Source organism: Esox lucius, chromosome 2, assembly GCF_011004845.1.
Source record: "Esox lucius isolate fEsoLuc1 chromosome 2, fEsoLuc1.pri, whole genome shotgun sequence".
Taxonomy (NCBI): Eukaryota; Metazoa; Chordata; class Actinopteri; order Esociformes; family Esocidae; genus Esox; species Esox lucius.
Window position 1 is genome coordinate 2,433,781 of NC_047570.1, and position 21,685 is coordinate 2,455,465.

The window sequence follows — 21,685 nt, forward strand, 5'->3', positions numbered from 1 at the left end:
GGAGAAGGTTCTGGAGTGGCCATCACAGTCTCCTGACCTTAATATGATCCAGCTACTCTGGGGAGATCTCAAACGTGCGGTTCATGCAAGACGACCTATTACAAAAGACTGCACGTCTTTGATGCTAAAGGGGGCAGTACACAGTATTACAAACTAAGGGTATGTAAACTTTTGAACAGGGGTCAGGTCAGTAAATTTTTTTCTTTGTTGTCATGTTTTGTTTTATGATTGTGCAATTCTGAATTGACCTACAGTTGAATGTGAATCCCAACAAATAAAACACGTGTTTTGCCTGCTCACTCATGTTTTCTTGGTATATATAAATGGTATATACAGCTCTGGAAAACATTACAGGACCAATGCACCTTTTTCTTTCCTGTCCAAAAAAGTTGGAAAGGAAGTGTAACGAGGACGCGCATGGAAGACGCGCGCCACCCTCCGACGTGGTATTTGGCGTGCGTCATCGCCGGCCTTCTAGTCACCCCGCTCCTCCTCCCACGGCACTGTCATGTCTTGTTATTGCACGCACCTGGTGTTCATTCCCTCATAAAGTTGCCTATATTAGTTCCTGTCTTTCTGGGTGTTTTTGTGTGGTATTGTTCTATGTTGGATGTAGTGTACAGTGCTATTTACAGAACACTTAATCCGTTTGTTTGCGCTTTGACGCTTCCCTTCTTTTGGGGATTTTGTTCAGATTGTGTTCAGTTGTTTCTCCTTTAGATATTTGGAATATTACTTTGTTTTACTTGGATAAAGTAATACTACGACAACTCCTGCGTTTGGCCCCTTTTCCCTGTGCCCCACCACAACATCTGTGACAGAAATATCACATCTACAGAATGGAGTCAGCAGGGAGCGACATGATCGCGTCCCTGGGGGAGGCCATGACCGAGATGGTCCAAGCGATTCGGCGGTTGGAGGCGAGGATGCCACCCGAGCATTCAACCCGGCTGAAGTGCCCCTGCCATCGTCTCCACCGTTGCAGATGAGGACCATTCAACTGAGCCTTCCCTAGGGATTCAATGGGGACCCAGTCATGTGGCTTTTTGTTACAGCTGGGGCTGTATTTCACCTCCCTCAACCCTCACCCGGGGGATAGGGAGAAGGTCTCGGCCCTTGTCTCCTGCCTGAGGGGCAAGGCGTTGGACTGGGCCAACTCCATTTGGTCCGCTAACGAAACAGTGTTGGCCCATTACGAGGCGTTCGTCGGCCTCTTTCGGGCCGTTCATTTTTGGCGAACGTCTTATGCACCTCAGGCAGGGGACGAGGAGCGTGCAGGCCTTCGCCCTGGAGTTCAGGACCCTGGCGGGGTCGGGCTGGAATGAGAGGGCACTTATAGATCATTTCCGGTGCCACTTACAGCCTGATGTCCGTAGGGAGCTGGCATGCCGGGACACCATGTTGACGTTTGACCAGCTCGTTGACATGGCGATCTGCCCCCTCCGGCACACCCCGTCGTCAGACCTGAACCCATGGAGGTGGGGGGTGCCGCACATAGGTCGACGGTGCGACCTAGGGAGTGCTTATTTTTGTGGGAGGAAGGGGCACTCTGCCTCCCTTCATTTCCAGCAGAGAAGGGTCGAGCGGAAGAAGCCTGACACCCCTACACCGAGTCAGGTGAGTAGACCGCACATACTGTCAGGGCTCGCTGCGACTCACATGACACTTTTGGTGACCTTTCCCGATTTCCTTCTCAGTGTAAGGCGCTCGTAGACTCAGGCGCAGCTGGGCATTTTATGGACAGCGGTTACGCCCAGATGTTGCGCATTCCGCTGGTGCCGTTGCCCAGGCCTAGGTCCATTACGGGCTTGGACAGCAAACCTCTGGGTACTGGTCTAGTTGAGAACATCATGGTGCCCCTCACTATGACAATCCAGCACGCCCATACAGAACAGATTTAATTTCACGTCATTCATTCTCCTGCTTTCCCTGTGGTGTTGGCTCTTCCGTGGTTGTCGGGACACAGCCCAACAATCTCCTGGTGATGCTGTATGGGTTGATGAATGTCCCGGCAGTGTTTCAGTCCTTTGTGAACGATGTGTTTAGGGACATGCTGGGGCGCGGAGTGGTGGTTTACATTGACGACATCCTTGTGTATTCCACTACGCGTACTGAGCATGGGTCTCTCATTCGCAGGGTAAAGAAGCGGTTGTTGGAGCATGGCCTGTATGCTAAGGCGGAGAAGTGTGCGTTCTTCCAGCAAGCCGTCTCTTTCCTCTGGTTTCAGATTTCCGCCGGTGGGGTGGAAATGGAGGTCGATGGCGTGTCAGATCGTGCGTAATTGGCCCGTTCCTACCACGGTTAAGCCGGTGCAGTGGATTATTGGGTTTACCAATTTCTACCGTATGTTTATACGGGGCTTCGGCAAGGTAGCAGCTCCTATTACTTCCTTATTGAAGGGTGGACCGGGCCGGATGACCTGGACGGCCGAGGCAGACGTCGCATTTTGCACCCTTAAGAGAATGTTCACCTTTGCCCCGGTTCTGGCTCACCCCGATCCGTCACTGCCGTTCGTAGTGGAGGTGGATGCCTCGGGCAGCGAGGAGACTGAACCCTCGTCAGGCCAGGTGGCCGTTGTTTTTAGCCCGGTTTGATTTCACACTTTCATACTTTCAGGGTACGAAAAACGGCAAGGCAGACGCGCTGTCTCGGTTGTGCGACGTGGGTGGAAGACGGGTAGATGAAACACCGATTCTGCCCGCCTCATGCACTGTGGCGCCAGTTGTGTGGTACGTGGACGCGGACATTCAGCGAGCGTTGCGCAGCGATCCTGGGCATCCTCAGTGTCCTGCGGAGCGTCAGTACTTGCTGCTGGATGTTCGTGACCGTCTCATCTACTGGGCCCACACGTCCCCTTCCACGGGTCACCCGGGCATAGACCGTACCGTCTGCTGCCTTACCGATAAGTACTGGTGGCCTGGTCTGGCCAAGGATGTGAGGGCGTATGTGTCCTCCTGTTCGGTGTGCGCTCAGTGTAAGGCACCTAGACACCTTCCAGCGGGTAAGTTACTCCCTTTGCCCGTTCCACAATGACCATGGTCTCACTTGTCCGTTGATTTTCTAACCAATCCCCCCCCCTCGACGTAGTATTCGGCGTGCGTCATCGCCTGCCTTCTAGTCACGCCGCTCCCCCTCCCACAGCACTGTCATGTCTTGTTATTGCACGCACCTGGTGTCCATTCCCTCATTAGGTTAGCTATATTAGTTCCTGTGTTTCTGGGTGTCTTTGTGTGGTATTGTTCTATGTTGGATGTAGTGTACAGTGCTATTTACAGAACACTTAATTCGTTTGTTTGCGCTTTGACGCTTCCCTTCTTTTGGGGATTTTGTTCGGATTGTGTTCAGTTGTTTCTTCTTTAGATTTTTGGAATATTACTTTGTTTTACTTGGATAAATTAATACTACAACAACTCCTGCGTTTGGCTCCTTTTCCCTGCGCACCACCACAACATCTGTGACAGGAAGGTTTTGAGTGAGGAACAGAAGGGTTAAAATTAAGAGACTACTGCAAATTGAAAGCTTTTGTTCCTCACTCAAAACTTTCCGTTTCGACTTTTTTGTAAAGGAAAGAAAAAGGTGCAGGGGTATCCATTTTTTTTTCAGAGCTTTATATTACCAATTCTCCAAGGGTATGCAAATTTTTAGCAGAACTGTATGTGTTGGATTGGGTGTGCGTGTGTTTGTCACATAACTCTGTCATCTCTCTTACACATGCCTGAAAGACTCCATTACCACATTTTCCTGAGAGCAACATAAAGCCTGATTTGATTTGAACGGAAATGATCCAGGAAGGATGGAAAAACAAACACACGAGGACACATTTCTCTCATATTTCTCAGAGCAGGGTAGGGATCCAAATTATCACCTCAGTCCATTATTTGTGCTCTCACAATGCGTCACACACTTCACAGCAACACCAGGGAGTTTTCCCATGAAACATAAAACTGCAAATTACACAGTTACACTTGCCTACTAATGTGAAGTCTGCTACAACATGTTCTTATGTGTTTGTTGGTTTGTGTGTAGTGGGGTGTGTGAATGGGGAGAGGTTAGTGAGAGGCTCTGAGAATTAAAACATTTGATATGTTTTGATATGTATGAACTTTTTTGATGAAAAGATCATTAGACAACTAATAACTGACTGCTCCTTAAATAGTTATAGTCCCCAAAATCTCAGTTTTCCTAAAATGTCCTGAACTTCCCTGACCAGGTGTCAATGGAGACACTTGAATTTTTTTATGCCGTATCACTCGACATATTCACAAAATGTGTAATGAGTTCTAAACCCACAAATTGTCAGCTAGACCCGATTCCAAGACAATTACTTAAGGAACTATTTCCGGTGCTAGGTCAGCCAATGTCGATCATAATAAATTGCTTCCTTTCCCACGGATGTGTACCAAACTCACTAAAAATTGCAAAATAAAAAAACAAAACAAAACATTATCTTTATCCAGACATATTAAACTATTATCGTCCAATATCGAACCTCCTGTTCCTCTAAAAATTATGTTTCCCAACAACTAAATGCTTTCCTGAAGACAAATAACATTTCTGAAATGCTCCAGTCCGGTTTCAGATCCCATCATAGTACTGAGACTTCACTCGTGAAGGTAACAAATGACCTTCTAATGGCCTCAGACAAAGGTTCCGCATCCGTCCTGTTGCTTCTTGATTAAGTGCTGCTTTTGACACTACTGATCACTACCTTCTCTTAGAGAGACTGGAAACCCATATTGAGCTACATGGACATGTTCTAGCCTGGTTTAAATCTTATTTATTTGAAAGATAACAGTTCGTATGTGTGGATGGCATATCCTCTGACAAACCAAAAGTGTGTTTTGGTGTTCCTCAAGGCTCGGTTCTGAGCCCATTATTGTTCTCATTATATATGCTGCCTCTGGGCGATCTAATCCGGAATCACAATGTCAATTTTCACTGTTATGCTGATGACACGCATATACATAATTCAATGAAGCAGGGAGAAGCCCCAAAATTAGCTACTTTGGAAGCATGCGTTTCAGATATTAGGAAGCGGATGACAGAGAACTTCTTGCTTTTAATCTCAAGAAAAACAGAAATGCTTGTTTTAGGTCCCAAGAAACAAAGAGCTTTGTTCGCAGATCCTACTGTGAACCTTGACAGCTGCATGGTCGTATCCCAAAAAACTGTAAGAAACCTCTGCGTTACCCTTGACCCTGACCTGTCCTTTGATGAACATATAAAATATGTCTCAAGAGTTGCTTATTTTCATCTTCTAAATATTGCAAAAAAAAACTTTCTATCAAAAACCAATGCAGAAAAACTAATCCATGCTTTTGTTACTTTAGACTAGATTACTTCAATGCTCTTCTTTCCGGTTACCCCGGTAAATCAATAAATAAATTTCAATTGTGCTGCACACGGCTGCTAGAATCCTAACTAGAACAAAAAAAAAATGTAACACGTACTAGCCTCTTTACACTGGCTGCCTGTTAGGGTTAGGGCTGATTTTAAGGTTTCCCCCGGATAGGGCCACAGTGACACTGGACCCCCCTGTCTCAGCCCCATGTCTTACGCTACTATATTATTGTGCTGGGGAGTAGGGTCAATTCTCCTTGACCACTATAAATCCTTGTAGATCTAAGAAATGTATTTTCTAAATGTTCCCTGTCATTTTAAATTTAGGAGGACATAAGGTCTCCTGGCCCACACCTGAGGAGTACCAGGCTTAAAAGACCCATTGCTGTCCCTGTCCAAAGTCCCCCCCCCCCCTACTTTGGTAGTGAATGCAGTGACTGACATACATTTTTCCCTCCTGTAAAAGTCATACATAGTTATACATCTTTAGTACCAGCTCATCACCCTCTACTATCCAAGAGAATAATTGCCACTTTTCCCCACAGTATCTGAACACTGTTTGAGGGAGTATGGGTACAAATACTTTTATTTTGGCTCATGCAAAACCGCATTAGCAACCAAAACAAAGAAGTATTACCCTTGGTTACTCACCCACTGCCGAGCACATAGTGTTCAGAATCCATGTTGACAGTTTCCAGCTCTGTCAATTCACAATCAATTAGCTTTTTTTTCTGAGGGAAACTTCCCTCATTCTGAATATAAAAAGGAAGAACCACATTACACCCTTAACACACATATCCTGTAGTACTTTAATCACAAAGACACACACAGAGGAAGTGGGAGCACATTTAGTACAAGAAACACAAATGCATGGCATGAGTGAATCCCATGCTTAAGGGCAGGCTAGCATATCATTCCTCTCATAAATGGATACATCCTTAGATGAGTTGTCAATTAATTCTAAGTAAGAATGGATTTCATCTTACTAAGGGCCAGAAAGAAAAAGATAGTGAGAAAGAGAAAGTTAAGATGTTAAAATCTAATCTACAGCCCCTCAGCAAATCTAATCTACAGCCTCTCAGCAGCTGCACAAATAAGAGAGATCCAGAAAACATGTGACAAACGAGTTGTCTATTTGTTAGATACCCCTTATCTATCACAGTTCAATGCCTTTTACATTGCCTGTAGGGAAAAAGAAAACCTTTGAAAATAAAAACCAAAAGGACATTTTACCTACAGTTGTAAATATCAAATATGTGCTGTAATTTTTATTCCAAATAACAATGTTCTTCCATTTTACATTATGTAATCAGACCGTGTTGTATGAATAACCAAGCCAGCATAGTACTGTAAGAAGAATATTTTTGCAGACATTGTTTAATAAAGTAACCTTCACGTTTCATAGAATTTGTATTAGATAGTTTTGGTAGTCGGTGGAATATGTTATAATGGGAAAAACAGATCAAAGCATAAGCTGACAGAACGACTATTTTTAAGTTGAAACAACTAATAGATACTAGGCATGGTCACTTTGTAATTTGTCTAGACAATATTTGCAGCATTGTTAGCACAACAACAATATTTGAGGAACCTCACTGGTTCAACATATGTATGTTTACGGATTTAACTTGACTTAAAGGAGAAATTGCTAAGTTCAGCCCTCTAGTGTAAACAAGGGGAAACAATGTATATACAACTCTGATAACAACTAGCCAACTTGGCAATCTTGCTAACGTTATATTACATGTGGTGCGTAAGTCCCGTTTTTATAACCTTTCCTGCCAGTGGTATAACTATAACTGAGCAAACAAAAACAAATTTGTCCTAGGCTAGTGGTGCTGGACAGCAATGTACGGATAGCACTTCATATCAAATTCTGTGGACTGGCAACTACTCAGTGACCAGACCAAAATAATCATCAATAAGACACTAAATCTACTGAGCGTGAATACAACAACTTTAACCCTCAAACTCAACTCTGGTCCTCGAAGCCAATTCTACTTAATTTCACTGCCACTGTCTAATCAGGGAATTATTTACGAAAGGGACACCAAGTATAAATGTCTCCTTTAACATTTGAAATAAACTACATGCACCATGGTAACAAACGTTCATAAGTTGAAACAACAGCGTAGGTCAAAGACTCACTAATCTCACATCCGCTTATACTCAATGATTCACCCAGGCATGCACATGCACGCACGCACATTACGTATCATTCAATGCCCCACAGAAGAAAAAAAACTATGAGAGCAGAGATAGTGACCTTGTCTCATCTGCACTACTTTAGTGTTCTAACATACTGTCACCTATAATGGCATACTCACCACAACTACACACTGGATGACTCAACAACAATGTAAGATATAACATACATACATACCGACTGAAGAAGGACATCAAAACCAAAGTCAAATCCTATCAGACACAAACGGAGGAAACAAGTTTGGAAAAGATAGAGCTTCTGGAAAAACAAATACAGAACCAGAAAATTCTAAACAAGACAGATATGCTGTAGAAAAATAGGGAAAGAAGAAAGTAATGGGGAGAAGGACTACAATGTACGCACAAAGGAGGCCAGGAGATGGGATAGAATGACAGTACAAAGGCTCCATTGACTCATGAGGAAAGAACTAGAAAGGGCTGATGCGGCTCACCTCCTGCTCGTGTATGAACAGGAACACACCTCTCAGTCTCTATTTCCCATCCATCTCATACTAACACACACATACACATGCATTTTACACTAACTGTTTCAACTTTTCTGTCACACACACACACTACACTCACCTAAAGGATTATTAGGAACACCATACTAATACTGTGTTTGACCCCCTTTCGCCTTCAGAACTGCCTTAATTCTACGTGGCATTGATTCAACAAGGTGCTGAAAGCATTCTTTAGCCTTCTTTAGAAATGTTGGCCCATATTGATAGGATAGCATCTTGCAGTTGATGGACATTTGTGGGATGCACATCCAGGGCACAAAACTCGCGTTCCACCACATCCCAAAGATGCTCTATTGGGTACAGTGAACTCATTGTCATGTTCAAGAAACCAATGATGATTCGAGCTTTGTGACATGGTGCATTATCGTGCTGGAAGTAACCATCAGAGGATGGGTACATGGTGGTCATAAAGGGATGGACATGGTCAGAAACAATGCTCAGGTAGGCAGTGGCATTTAAACGATGCCCAATTGGCACTAAGGGGCCTAAAGTGTGCCAAGAAAAAACATCCCCCACACCATTACACCACCACCACCAGCCTGCACAGTGGTAACAAGGCATGATGGATCCATGTTCTCATTCTGTTTACGCCAAATTATGACTCTAGCATCTGAATGTCTCAACAGAAATCGAGACTCATCAGACCAGGCAACATTCTTCCAGTCTTCAACTGTCCAATTATGGTGAGCTCGTGCAAATTGTAGCCTATTTTTCCTATTTATAGTGGAGATGAGTGGTACCCGGTGGGGTCGTCTGCTGTTGTAGCCCATCCGCATCAAAATTGTGCGTGTTGTGGCTTCACAAATGCTTTGCTGCATATCTCGGTTGTAATGAGTGGTTATTTCAGTCAAAGTTGCTCTTCGATCAGCTTGAATCAGTCGGCCCATTCTCCTCTGACCTCTAGCATCAACAAGGCATTTTCGCCCACAGGACTGCCGCATACTGAATGTTTTTCCCTTTTCACACCATTCTTTGTAAACCCTAGAAATGGTTGTGCGTGAAAATCCCAGTAACTGAGCAGATTGTGAAATACTCAGACCAGCCCGTCTGGCACCAACAACCATGCCACGCTCAAAATTGCTTAAATCACCTTTCTTGCCCATTCTGGCATTCAGTTTGGAGTTCAGGAGAATGTCTTGACCAGGACCACACCCCTAAATGCATTGAAGCAACTGCCATGTGATAGGTTGATTAGATAATAGCATTAATGAGAAATTGAACAATAATAATCCTTTAGGTGAGTGTATATTGTTATGTCCCTCTTTACACCTTTCTGCATGCAGGCTTGACAAGAACTTTGACAGCTGACATTGAAATCAAAGCCGACTTGCACATACGCATGACACAAACAGACCCACCTTCAGTCAGTTACAACAAGCTGCTACTGTTTGACCCTTGGATTTTCTTCCTATTTGTGTGTGTGCCACATTCCTACCATATGCGTGAGTGAGTTCCACTTGTTCCCTCAAACCCACTTTTATTAATCCCTCTCTTATTGGACTTGTTTACATTACAAGAGAGAAAAGAAAGTTCTAGATAGACTTATCTTGGTTTGCTTTATAATTTCCATAGTGTTTGAATATACATTGGCATGTTTGAGGCGTACTACGCAGGATTGTGTTTGTCAATTACGTGAAAATTATGCATGTGCACTGCACAGAAACTTGATATAGTTCAGACAGAATTGTCTTCACACTTGCAAAACCTACAGGGTGGCTTTATAGAAAATGTGGCACACACTACATAGGACAGTGGTGTCTCTATCAATATCTGCAAGTTTACACAACATAATTATCTAGCATTTTGAGTATTCCATATGCCTAGAAAAATATAGTGATGTAAACAAGCCCTAAGTCTCTCTGTTTCTCTCCCTTTCTCTGTTCCCATCTCTGGCCATTGTTTGACTGTACCTGAAGTAGTTACATTTGATAACAGAGGTGTAGGAAGATGTTCTGAGGAAAGCCAGAAGTAGGAAGGGTGTTAGCCAACACACGGTCAACCCTGCGTGGAAAAAAATCATGAGTTGGGAGGAGCTTAGTAATTCAATACTCACACTCTCACTCTCATTCTCTTTTTCTCAGGGTTACCTTCATGATTGAGTTACTAATACATTACAAAGTAACCTGATTCCTTAACATGGACGAGTAAGTGTCTAACCTCATCCGCAGGATATGTGCCCAGAACACCTACCACCAACTTCAAAGTTGGCCTTTGAGCGTAAAGCATTTGTCATATTTTGAGTTCAATGAGTTGATGTATGTTCATCTACACAAGCACTTATTACATCCAGTCAAGCCGGAGACAGCCACTTCCTTCTTCCAGCTAATAGCCTGCAACACTTTGATTTTAATGAACACATTTTAATGACAGAATAACTGCCTTTTTGTACTGCGCGTCAGTGCTACCGAGTCAGCCCAGCTGCCTTGTATGCTCACAGTGACGTCCCACAGCAACATCACAGTGCAGAGATCGATGCTTGGAAGAACAAAACACATGGGTAACTTGATGTGGGAGATGATTCATTTGATAGCCTAAACCAATTAAATGAATGTCTCCTGAACATTTTCAGAGCTTTCTTATAGGCCAATGAAGGCCACGTTGGTCAGTATTCCACCAGATCTTTCCAAATTGAGAAGTGTCTGGGAACGAGATTAGTGTGTGTGTGTGTGTAAATGCGTGGGCGTGTTTGAAAACATGTACATGTACGTGGGCCAGCTTTGCTCTAACTGGGTCTATGTAATATATTCATAGGCCTAAGTGATGACTGTGGGGCCAGCATACTTACATTCCTGCCTATTTGTGTGATTGTGTGGTCTAATGGTGTGTGGATGCCTAGCTCCCAAATGAAAGTACACACTTTTTAGTCAACAGAGAAATAGTTGGAGGCAGCATTCTGCATGCCTGTGTCTGGGCTCCTAGCTAAATGGAGCTTTGACGACGGATGCCCCATTAAAGACATTAATAACTGGAGAGAGTCTTTAGGGACACTCCAAAGAGGCTGAGCTGAAGGACTGGAGAAGAGCCAAGAGGAGCCAAGGGGAAAGTAGAAAGCAAGGTTTCAGCACTTCTCGTCTCCTACACGCAACAAAACTGTTCTCTACCCATGCAATGCCGGTCCATACATACATACATACACACATACATACATACATACATACATATTCTTCCGCTTCATACAGGGCCGGGTCGCGGGGGCACCAGTTTAACTTTGAGCCCCCAAGCTAAACCGAGACAGTCAAACTTCAGGGGTAACAGTTTCCAATCGCAAACACACAACTGCTAGGAGCACATGCTGTTCCACACCAACAACAAAAAGGAAACACCATGGTGAAATAGACAGTGATTCACACAGCTAAATTACACAGGCAAGATTTTGGCTAGTTGAACCGCTTGTCCAGTTTTCCTTTTGCCTCCGAATCTCCATCAGCTATGTACTTAACATAATAACATTACCATTCCAAGTACATTTAATACATTGCAGGTCAACTTTGTCTGATTTCTTAGAATTGTACATATAAATACATTTTAAAGTATCCAAAATGGGACCATTCCAAGAATGTTAAGGCAAAATTATACAAAAAGGTGTCAATTTAGATTATTTATGAAAACATTATGTAATACAATGGTTACCCAACCAGTAACCACGACACACTGTTAACCAGGCTCCCTAAAACAACACCCTGGTTAAGAGTCTCTGGCTAGATAAAAGGCGTGGAAGAGAGAGAGAAATAAAGAAAGAGTGAGAGAGAGGGACAAAAAGGAGAGAGGTGGTTGGGAGGTTCAGTGGAACTGTTGTATTTCCCTCTAAGAATATTCTGGAATGAGACCTGAGGGTTCAACTGCTCTACCATACCCATATCATATTTTTGCTTCCTATTTGAAACACAACAGCCCTGTCTCAGTGCAATCTGTATTCCAGGGTAATTCAACCTGCAAGAAAACAAAATAAATTATAATTCCAAATGTTAGCAGCTTGTTATGGGTCTAGTCATTGATTTACATATAGAATCCAAATTAATTCAGTATGATCTCTGTGGGCCTATTAAAGATGTCACATACATTCTATCATGTTGTATTATCTTGAACTGTGATATAAACACCACAATGATGTTTTCCCTTAGGATTTGCAAACAATCCCTTCAAAAGCTGCTCCCGCCTGACTACCCACACACTTCTTGTCCACTCTCAACATAATTAATCAACCAGAGCTTTGACTTCAAAAAAGAGGCATCTTATATAAAACAACTACGTGGGTAAAATTGGCGATTGCACTTGTAGTCTGTATGGCGCCAACCCGACAGTTTGTTTTGCAGAAAGGCAGTACGGGACCGTACCAGCATACATTCAGCCATACTGAATTATAAACTTACCGCTATTATAAACTTAATCAACATCTAATAAGTTGCAACACTGACAGTTTTTTAAGTATGCTGAAGACATGATCTTTTTACATGATGTTCTGTGGCTAATCAAAGGTAATGATGTTACATAGCCTATATAGCAACGTACCAAAAAGGTCTGATTTTTGTCATGGTTGTCCCAGTAAGAAAGCCAACAACATATCTAGTGTTAGAGCTTCATAAGGAGTTCACAGCAGTGGTTTGTTTTGTGAGTGAAACCTTCAATCACATTTCTGTAAATTTTTGCCCATAAGAATAGTGACACAGCTCCACTAAACGTTCCAACGGAGACCTCGGAAGCATTGATAGTACTAAAACACAGGATCACTTCTGTATGAGATACCAGACAGCCAATATCCTCTCCATAGGAGTGGTAGGCAGAGGGCTGATCTAATCATAGCCTCTCTCCCCTGTGGAGACAAACATCTAATGGGACGGCTTTCAGCAAGCCAGATAAATGCTACGCACACAAACATAATAAACACACGCACATATAGACACAAACACGCATACAGATACACAAATGCATAACACATCAACACCTACTCCCACAAATGAAACACACATTGAAATGGGGTACAATTTGAATGCTTTCTGTGTGATTACTATGTCAATCCTGCGGACCAAAAGTGCTCTCCCTCTTCCAATGTTTCATAGTCTAGCAGCACAGGACAGCATTATTGATGTGATGTCTGCTGATCACATGGTATGTTAGAGTAGTTGTCCTGTGTAGTTCAGCTTACAGAACCATGTGCCGGGGTTGTGCAGGGTTCAACATTAATGATGGCCCACTGGCCCAGGGCAAGTAAGATCTAATGTCCAGCCAGTAGACATAGACAGTCACTCGCCCAGAGTGGCAAGTGCTCAATTTCCCCATTTAAATTCACAGTATCTTGTTAAAATGTTCGCTTGTAATCATTGTCAGTCTTCCCGGTTACATTTTTGCTTGTTCTCTCATTAAAATGTGTCTGTGGCGCTTCTTCTCCCCCATTTGTGTGTACAGTACTGATGTCATATTTTTGACCAATAATATTCAATGGCTCATCTGTTTTGTTCAAACTTTTCTCAGTCTCCTCCAATTTTACATTTTAAGAGGAGATGAGGTCCTTGTCCACACCTGCGGAGTACCTGGTTTGGGGGGCCCTGGGGCCCTGTCCCTGTCCTTGTCCACCTGGTCATACTTTTGACCTAGTCTAGAATCAAATAGACTCTGGATTTAGCCCAGAGAAATGTATTTATTATTCCAATTGGACTCTTAATATCTCACCCGGCACAGCCAGAAGAGGACTGGTCACCCCTCTGATCCTGGGTCCTCTCTAGGTTTCTTCCTAAAATTCCGCCTTCTTAGGGAGTTTTTCCTAGCCACTGAATTCCAACACTACTGTTGTTTGCTCCTTGGGGTTTAAGGACGGGTGTCTCTGTAATGCACTTTGTGACAACTACTGTTGTAAAAAGGGCTTTATAAATACATTTGATTGATTGATTGATTGATTGACCAATCATAGTTCATAGTGCATTCCAGCGCAGGACCCAAATAGGGTATTGTACGAGGCAAAGGAACATTTTGTTTTCATGAAAAGAACAGGTTCCATTGGTCGAAAACGATAATGACAAGGGACACGTACTGCCGTTCATGTTGCGCGTTCCCGACAAAAGCCGATAAGGCAGGGTCGTTTATTAAGGGAACGAACAACTACCGAAAACCTGCTCTTAAATCTAATGATTGGCAGAACGCTTTCCGAAACACAATCTTTCCGAAACAATCGAAACATTTGTGTCGCAGCTATAGGAAATCTTTAACCCTAAGGGCGATTCTCCACTCATAGCACTGGGATTACAAAAGTAACCATAGTTTTATATCGTGAAGCATTGCCCATAGGGGCTTCACTCGTATTGGTTTAGGGCAAAGCGAGCAAGCCCATGATGGACTCCTTGCCTGTCACCCACCTCACCAAAACGTCCGAGGCCAGCCCATAGAACACGCCGAGACCCGGACTTGGCGCACAAGTAGACGCTCAAGCACACACAACGCGAGCGTCACACACAAAAGCGCACAGGCACACCGGAGCAGAGGACGGACCCATGTCAAATGTGCCGTCCCAGTAGCTCATTGGACCCAACTCACACCCCAGATTCAGCCACACTGAGCACAGAGTGAGCCAACCTGCCTGCGGCCATGCCACGCAAGTAAAATCGGACAAACGGCGATGGCGTCCCCCAAGACGCGACAGCACAAATGTCCTCCACCCCAACGCCCCTAAACAGAGCGGCTGAGGCCGCCACCTCAAGCGTGGAGTGGGCCGCAAACCCTCTAGGCGTAGGAGTGCCACATAACTTGTAGGCAAGATCAATCACCTCACACAACCAGTGAGAAAGACGCTGTTTCGACAACGGCCCCAACACCATCTTCATGGAACGAAACTACACCTTGATCACCTTGGGCAGAAAGGCTGGGTTAGGGAGCCGCTGCCCTCGCGCGCTGAATGGTCGCGACCACCTCCGCAGTCAGTCCCCTCTCAGGGGCCAGGCCCGCAGTGGCTGACCCAGCACAAGGAACGCCCTGATCGAGTGGTTCGCCTGTGACAACGCCCCGTGGTGCTGACGCAAAAATCCCTGGGGTGCACACACTCCAGGAGACGTTTCGTCGTGAGCATACGAAACGGCCTCTTTGACATGCATTTGTTCAAAATGCCTCCCGTCTTCTTGTGCACCAGGAAGTAAGGGGAGTACAGCCCCTTCTCCCTCTGCTCCAACGAGACCAGGGACACCGCCCCCTTTTCCAGAAGGTCCACAATCTCCCCCTGTAGGGCAGCGACCTTCAAAAGAGACGTCATGACGAGCTCTACGACCCCCAAGAACGAGGGGGGGCTGGCAGTGAAACTGCAGAATGTACCCCTTCCTCAGCGTCTTGTCTAGCCACCCCGGCAGAGTGTATAATTTCCTTGTAATTTCAGATGAGGCAATGGCACTCTCACCTACTGACTCATCTGCTGCTACAGGTAATGCCTCTACTTCTACTGAAGACACCTTGCCCTTTTTCTTTTTCCGAAAAATGATCGGATGTCCATAGCCTATACCCGACAGAATTCCAGTAACTGGTGAGGTGCGCTCTTTCTCTCTGCGGGTTCACAAAATGCGCACGTACCACATTGAGTGAAGTAGATCTGATTGGATGACAGAGGACCCAAAACCTTTGCGTTTTTTAATCAACGACATCATACAGTTTTTTGAGATCTTTCATGCATTATCGGAATTACAGATTTATAGATCCGGGGCTATTTTGAATTTGTTTTGTGTAAAAAAAATATAATTTGAGATCTGGGGCAATTCATAAAAAATGCCCAGGCCTCACGATGCCACTGGATGTTACGATACTAAACCTTCAGTAAAGAACCTTTACTAGCAAGTCAACGTGTCTATATTATTATATACCTGCCCTGGGATACTACAACAACTTTATTTCCTCATAATAATTGTTTGAAGAGCTACATTATGATATTAACGAGGTAGCAAGCGTTTAAATCGGGACAAGAAGGATTACTTATGTACCAACAGGCAGCCAACACTAACAGTCATATTTTTCAAAAATAAATACAATGTCTGACACAAAAACAAATGATATTAGCGATATGAAAATATTACCATATCCTGGGAGAGCTGACAACCGGTCAAAATCATTGTGTAAAAACGTACTAGATGTTACTTTACACATTTTTGGGCGCTGCTATGTTTGTTTCTTAACCAAATGAAGAAAGCTGATTAATAACTCCGGATGATCATTTACTTTTGCTCATCTTCTAGACAGATTTTCCATACTGGGAAAACTATGATTAGTACCGCCCCAATATATCACTGTAAACATAACTATGTAATTTCAAAAATATTTATAACACGCAATGAACGCACTTGATTATAGCACGCTGATTAGACAGTTTTTAAGTTTCAAAAGATTGCGACCGCCGCCCATCGCCTCACAATGGTTCAGTCCATTATGCAGATACTATAACTACAGTGTGTGTGTGGGAATCTGGGGGAGTGTGTCGTTGGTGGCTGACTTTCAGTAACTACTTCAAACAAAGAACATGTTACACATTTCTTTACTTCTACCGCTCAATACAATAGCACACATTCATAACCGTCACCAATCTTCATTTTCGCTGCTTTGAATTACAGGTCACACTTTGTTTTCTAGCGGTTAGCTGATGTTTGCTAGCTAGCTACAATAACATCAACCAGTGTTTGCAGCTGTTTGAATTTGAGTCAATGAGAAGCTTGCAATGAAATGTGTGTAGTGTTCCCTAGCTGGCAAGGTGACTGTGTTTGTGTCAACCGTCTGAAAGGCACTCAATGCACATATATAACATTGGGTTAATCCAGTCAGTTTTTTTTATGTTGGTAGCATGGTTCACACACAATATCTGAATTTGCAGAGCTACAGTAGTGAGCAAACTGATGGCGCAAACTAAAACACTATTACAGCACTACTTTTGGTGTCCCCCAGAGGAATTTCTCATGAGAAAGAAGCTCAACATAATCTTCCCAAAAAAATGAATAATTACGTAAATAAATGATTTACACACCACCTATTGCCTGATACCCTATGTTTTATTGATACAACAAGTGAAGTGTGTCAGTATCTTTTGCGCCGCAATCTTTAGAAAAAGGACAGCATTTTTTACGGTTGGTCAATAATTATTCAATATACCTTTTTAACAGTAGCCTATTACTACTGGTAGTAGTTTCCTAATGTAATGGAAATAAAAATTTGATGCATAACTAGTAAGCAGCATGGTGTTTTTGGGAAGCAGTGGATGAAATGTATTGTGATGGTATTAGCGCATTCTGGAACTCGAGTACTGAAATCACATGCAAAACAACTCACACTCAGGGGGGCCATTAAGTGATATTTGAAACTTACGCATGAAAAGGTTAAAACTTAAACTGGAGGGGCAGAAAATACAAATAACGGAGCTAAGCCCCCTCTTGCCCCCTCATGGCGCCGGGCCTGTCAGCGCATTTTCCATCGCACGCAGTTCACGATCGCACGAGCATCAGAGCAGAGAGACAACATTCGGAGAATCAGGCTAGCAAGTAATGTCAGAAAAGTAACTGACTGTGTCTGTGCATGCGCCCGATTGTGTTGAACTGTCAGTAAGTGGCTGTCACATTGATATAAAAAGGTGGCCAGTCTCTGAGCGACAACCCAAGATTCTCTAGCAGTGGGAGGACAATTTAAGTTGGAAAATAACGGTACATTTTACAAGTGAATATACACTTGTACCTATCGTACCACCAATTCTCGTCTTAATATATTTAAGTTTACTTTTGAGAGTTTTAAAACATGTTATGTATGGAGGTTGTGTGTGAAAAGCTGCAAGTCGTAAAATTCGACTTGCGCGAATGAATAGAAATAATTTTCATTCATGAAAATTCTCTGGTGCAGTACTGTCGCTACTGTGCCAGCCATGGGTTCCCCTTTACCAGTCAAAGGCTGATGTTTTATGCCGATAAAATACACAGGTAGATGGGGATCTGTGATTCAATGAAGAATGTTGTACTGACTGTCATTTGTGTTGTATGTGTAATGTAGTTGATTTATATTCTATTGTAGATTTCGGCACCCAGGGGAGACGATCCCACCACTGGGGAAGAAGTGGTGGGAAATGTTCAGGAGGACGCACAGGAACTAAAGCATGAGGAGGCCAGACACCCTGGACAAGAGGGCGAGCTGAGTGTGCCAACCGTTCGACGATGGACAGCCTCTTTATAACATGAGAAGATTCTAGAGGAGAGCGGGTTGAGGGAGAAACCCAGACAAATCTACTGCGATGAGTCTGGGTTTTGTAGCCACCAGAGCAGGCACAAAGTGCTGGTTCCCCGGGGCACAAAACAAGTGTACCAGCAGGCCCCGGGGACCAGGGTACAAATAACTTTACTGGCCTGTCTGAACTGAGCTGGGGAGGATGTCCCCCCATTCATCATCTACCCAAAGGGTGCAACAGTCCCCATCCCCACCCCCCTAGCTTCCCTAAACGTAGATGAGGACCCACTAATAGAGGGGGGGCTGATAGCAAAGGACCTGGGGCACATTCTTACCACCTTGAGGTATCAGCCACACCGATACCGGAGAATCCCTGTGGTTGCCACATGGCTCACCGGGAAGGACTACACACGCCAGTGGCAGGAGAGGTGTGAATTTGGTAAAAGAATACTGAATTTATCAGATTTTATGGTCCATAAAACAGAGGGCGCTCTGTACTACACAGTGAAAAGTTGGTCAGTCTTCATTCTTTCTTAATCCGAAGTTAAGCAACGCAGTTAGCTTTCAAGTAAACACTTCAGGAAAGGCTATGATGTATTATTTGTAAAGAAATAAAAAATACATGTAAAGTTATTGAACAAAACGGTAAGGTGGCCGATAATTGGGGGTCATATTTTTTAGCTACGTCGCCAACCAAAAATATCAATATTTCCAATTACATTTCAGAAATGATAATTAATGTCATGCTAGCTAACATTTGTATGTCACTATTAATCGCTAAACATTGACAACTTGATCAAATGATTACACTGTACAAGAAGATATATTTCAAAACTTCTGTTGGTTATGCCGATAATAGGGGGTTCTATGCTAGCTAGCTAACTGACACAACTCGATAGCTACAATTGATTAGCGTCATGCAGGTAACATTAGATTCAGCAGCAAGAATAAGACTTCCGTTTTTTGTGTTTTGCCTTCAAAATTAAAGTATGCGATATATAGTGTATATTGTGTACATTTCAAAGGAAAAACTACCTGGGGTAAAATATAAATTCAACAAATTACTATTTAAATAATACTATATAAGGTGGAGCACATTGAGAATTGGCTAGAGCTTAAGTATGTTAATGTAGATAAAAATATGTATTTTATATTAGAAAGGTTATGTCATTGTGGTTCATTTGCTTTTGCTCATTAGCTTAAGAGAGTGTTTGTGTTATGAATCTGGGAGGCAATTCATGAACAGTTTTAGAGAATGGTTAATTGAGGGGGAGTACTTAGGTTAATAGGGAATGATGTTAAGTACTTATTGTCAAATAATATTAAGAAAGTTGACATGGAAGAGGCACTGGTGTAAAGGGATGACGTTAATGTAATACATAAAAAATAAGTTTGTAGCATCACATAGAAAAAGAACACTTTGAGAGAATTGGAGATTTGGCGATAGAGTTTCAAGAGGCTGGCTACAGTATGATGATGAGGCTGTGTTGATGAGTTATTGTGTGTGTGGCCAGTATGTTAAAGATATAAGCAGAAACAACTTGTGTCATCAGAAATAAATATTTGTATTCAACATAATATCTTATTATCTCAATGAAATGTACTGAAATGAATGTATACGTGACACAAAAAGGCTATTTATTACTTTGTCCGGCAAAGAAAATATGCTTGGCCGGTGGATATTTTCATCTACCAATCTCCTTGGCCGTTAAGCCAAAAAGTTAGTTTCAGACACTTGGCAACCCTGCGGCTGCACCAATGAACGTCTGCCTGCTCCGAATGGATGAGATTACGCATAGTCAAATTGAAAAAGTAATTACGACTGCCTGTCATGCTGTGATGAAGGGGAAACAATTTACTGACTACGGCCATGACATAGTCTGTTGAATACAGACAGAGAATATATATGATATGATTTACATACTACAGTGGGGAGAACAAGTATTTGATACACTGCCGATTTTGCAAGTTTTCCCACTTACAAAGCATGTAGAAGTCTGTAATTTTAATCATCGGTACTGTTCAACTGTGAGTGACGGAAACTAAAACAAAAGGAGGTTGTTGGCCAAGATCTCGTGATACATGGCCCCATCCATCCTCCCCTCAATATGGTGCAGTCGTCCTGTCTCCTTTGCAGAAAAGCATCCTCAAAGAATGATGTTTCCACCTCCATGCTTCACGGTTGGGATGGTGTTCTTGGGGTTGTACTCATCCTTCTTCTTCCTCCAAAAACAGCGAGTGGAGTTTAGACCAAAAAGCTCTATTTTTGTCTCATCCACATGACCTTCTCCAATTCCTCCTCTGGGTGATCCAGATGGTCATTGGCAAACTTCAGACCGGCCTGGACATTCGCTGGTTTGAGCAGGGGGACCTTGCGTGCGCTGCAGGATTTTAATCCATGATGGTATAGTGTGTTACTAATGGTTTTCTTTGAGACTGTGGTCCCGGCTCTCTTCAGGTCATTGACCAGGTATTGCCGTGTAGTTCTGGGCTGATCCCTCACCTTCCTCATGATCATTGATGCCCCACGAGGTGATATCTCGCATGGAGCCCTAGACCGAGGGAGATTGACCGTCATCCTGAACTTCTTCCTTTTTTTTATAATTGTATCAACAGTTGTTGCCTTCTCACCAAGCTGCATGCCTATTGTCCTGTAGCCCATCCCAGCCGTGTGCAGGTCTACAATTTTATCCCTGATAAATTCAGGTTCAACTGCTAGAAGTGGTATGAAAAATAAATAATAAAAAATGTGGCAAACAAGAGAAGAATAGAATCTTAAAGGATAAAACATCAATCACTCCCACTCACCAATGGCCGAGTGACATAAAAACAGTTTTATGATGTAATAACTTAATTACCTCAAAGAAAACAAATGATTATCTACAAACAAAGGCCGTGAACACACACATGCCAGAAAACAGTAACTATGCCAGACGTTAGAGACAAAAAGAGAGAGGGGGAGGTCAGGAGAAAGAAAAGGGGATAGGGATTTGAAATTGTGAATGTAAGCCGTAAGGGAAAGGATGGGGATGGAGGGACTGTTTATAGAGGAGAGAGGAATGTAGTGCAGAAGATGATAAAGGATATGGTAGAATGTATTTCCCCAGTGGGGCTAAAGCTCAATTTCCTACCGTTCAAAGCAGACGATGAGGGGCATTTATCTCTCTGAAAGAAGAGGTGGTGTGGACAGGGTAACATGGAACACAATGAAAGGAGTGGGGAGAATAATAGCAGGAAAAGACGAGTGAGTGGAGACCGGGTGGAGATCGGCACCAGCAAAGCTAACTGAGGTTGTAAGTTGTGTGCCCTTGCACACTTACCTACAAAACCTCTGGATGGGAGTAGTAGCTAAATAGCTCTGCAATTGAAAAGAGGAGGCCTAGATATGAAAAGCAGGGTTTTTCCTGCATAGAGGAAATTTTGGTGCCCCCCATAGAGGATTTACCGAGCCCCAA

General features: G+C 43.3%; 1 protein-coding gene across 6 annotated transcripts in view; it reads right to left on the reverse strand.

Moving 5' to 3' along the window:
* large2 (LARGE xylosyl- and glucuronyltransferase 2) overlaps positions 1-21,685 on the reverse strand; it is a 158,713-nt gene that overhangs the window by 80,939 nt on the left and 56,089 nt on the right. Inside the window, exon 3 of one of the 6 annotated variants that reach the window (XM_013131119.4) lies at positions 9,980-10,070. The exons of 4 other annotated variants lie outside the window; for them this stretch is intronic. The gene's annotated coding sequence lies outside the window, so the exon portion shown is untranslated. Of the gene's footprint in view, positions 1-5,991; positions 6,014-9,979; positions 10,071-21,685 lie in introns of those variants that run through there. One more of the 6 variants, XM_020040280.3, reaches the window with a different exon arrangement.